The 2,667-nt window shown below is 33.5% G+C and overlaps 1 long non-coding RNA gene across 1 annotated transcript; it reads left to right on the top strand.

Annotated features, from left to right (window-relative positions):
• The first annotated feature begins 606 nt into the window (after positions 1-606).
• Positions 607-2,040, top strand: LOC127874214 (uncharacterized). Its single transcript, XR_008046698.1, has 3 exons — positions 607-824; positions 1,138-1,318; positions 1,676-2,040. It is a non-coding gene; the product is annotated as an uncharacterized LOC127874214 (long non-coding RNA).
• Positions 2,041-2,667: the final 627 nt, after the last annotated feature.

Consider the following 2,667-nt stretch of genomic DNA (forward strand, 5'->3'; position numbering starts at 1 on the left):
ATATTATGTGGGCTTCTGGCAAGCCCACATAATATTTTTGACACTTTCAATATTTTTAATATTTAAATTATATTTTCTCAAATTTCTTATACTGATATTTAACCCAAATAAAATTAATATCTACCACATTGTCTACTAAACACATTTTTTAAAGGCAATTAAAATAATATTTATAATAGAATTATAATTTTCTAACACCTTTCAGTATGTCAAATTGAAATATTCACAAATAAATATAATATGCTAAGGGTTATGTGCATGTATTGTAATTTGTGATTTCATAAACAATAAACAGATTGTCATTTCTCAGTAATGATATTCAATTTAAGGTCACAAAGAGAAGAATTGTTATCAGTGATGTGTATTATTCCATAAATATTTTGGTGTTGAAATTTGCCTTTATCAGTAGATATATCTCAAGCTGACACAACAGATAAAAGATCAGCTCTCCCCCAATTAAATCAAATATGCATCATAAACACTAATCTCTTATCAGTGATGCAGCAATGCCTAACAAAGGGGTGCATATCATCTGCATACTTTTGATTGGTTGATAGTTTTTGTTTTGAAAACAAGCCACTTTTGATTGGTTTAGGGCATAGGAAGTAAATTTGTTTAAACAAGCAGGTGTCAGCAACTGATAATGAGCTACATTTTTAGACATGATTTAGCAAATTAAGATTTTAAATTGTACTTGTAGTGTCAAATGTCTTGAAATACTGTCAGCATGAAGTATTGTGTGATGAAAACAAAGTGTATTTACTACAATGTAGTAAATCAAAGGAGGTCCAAAGTGGCTGGATACTGAAGAACAGTTGTAACAGGTTTGTATTTTTATTTCTGCATCCCTTTTTTAATTAAGTTCATTGAATTAATTATGATCATTATCATGTTTATGTATTGTCTCTGGTATAAGGATAAGTAAATGCATTGTAATTTTAAGGAAAACCAACACCAATTGAAACAAAAATAGATAAATATACAAATTAAAAAGTGTTAATGTTGTGTACAGTGAATTATTATGGCTGTGTTTTATGGTTATTGTCATCTTAAACTTTATTTATAGCTAAGTCTGGTCATTACTGAATGGACTTCTTTCCCTCATATTTCAATGAGAACTTTATTTTGATTTTAAAGGTAAAACTCTTGCCCCAAGGAAAGAATGTGCATTATCACCTGCTAAAAAAGGAAGAAACAGGGGGATACTGACTGATGTATGGACTTTAACACCAGGTTTTTACCCTTCAAGAGTTGGCCAACTAGAGTGAAGCAGGAGAGTGGGCTGTGCTTGACTAAGAAAAGCTGGATTTGTTGAGAGGTAAAACTATACAGGTTATTGCATTTAAAATGCATCACACTTCCAGCCAGTCCAGACAGCCAAATGAGACCACGCATCTTAGTTCATTTTCAAACTGTATTGTCTACAAAACGCTATTTCTTTGATGATAAGAGTTTAGTCACATGTGATCACAGGATTAAAAAATTGCAAAAATAAACAAACAAAAACAACAAGCAAACAAACTTGCATTGATTTAAATTTCTAATTATAATCGCAACAAGATTACCATTACAGCAATATTTCATAGTTAAGTGAAACAAAAACCTTACAATTTAACAAGTATGAAGAATGCCTCGCCCTTTTGATAGTGTGTGATATCATGTTTATCTTTTGCAGATCAATACGCATTCAAGATCCTTAAGAAGAGAAGGACACAAGCAACATCAGTGGTAGATGTCACTCCAGCCCCTGCTTTTCCGGTCTCGCCTGCTGCTTTCCAGGTCCCTCCAGCTGCCAAGATCAGGTCTAGGCACTGGCTGCCATCCAGGTCCCCCTGGCGGTTGCGGTCGTGTTCTCAAATGGCTGCTGTACTGGACTACTGGTCCCACCACCATATTCGGTCAAGGTCTCTCCAAATGCTGAAGTCCAGGTTCCTCCGGCCACTGCGGTTCAGGTACCCCCAACAGCTGTGACCTAGTTCTCTGCAGCAGCTGCGATCTAAATATATTGACCCACTGCGGAACACTGCAGTTAATCGTTTTTGCCATACAATCTTCCACAAATGCCTCATTTTATTATGAAGTGTACAATTCTTATGTTCATATTTGTTTGTGTTATAAAGATGATTTTCCTGCACATTGTGTTTTTTTCCCTTAAAACTGCATGGGGCTATTACTTTTTTTACTGAAACATATCAGCACAAAATTGTAAAAGACTTTAACATACTTTAATACAAAAAAGTGTTTAAACCCACAGGAAACCACCTTGCCAAAAACCCACAAAAACTTACTGAGCAGGTTATTGTTTGCCAAAACCTAGCGAGCGTGCGTTTCATTGTCCATATGCTTATAAATTTAATAATTAGAATGAATTATCTTTAATGTATTTTTTTTAGATATATAAACTCAAGAAACTTACATAATTTTTGCGCCACATTACAAGTTTATTTAAATTTGTGTCACTCCTAAGATTTTCCCACGGCCTCCGAATGTCTCTCTTACCCTCTGAAAGTGTTTGTGTTGAGAAATTATTTATAACGTTATTTTTAATAAATAAATCTATTTCAGACTATAAAATACTGTTCTAGCTGTTGATATGTCCCCTTTATAGTTAAAACTGAGATAACTTGTGAGTAAATAGTTGTAAATGGTTGTATATATTTCCAAGTT

The sequence above is a fragment of the Dreissena polymorpha genome, chromosome 1 (genome assembly GCF_020536995.1).
Source record: "Dreissena polymorpha isolate Duluth1 chromosome 1, UMN_Dpol_1.0, whole genome shotgun sequence".
Lineage (NCBI taxonomy): Eukaryota > Metazoa > Mollusca > Bivalvia > Myida > Dreissenidae > Dreissena > Dreissena polymorpha.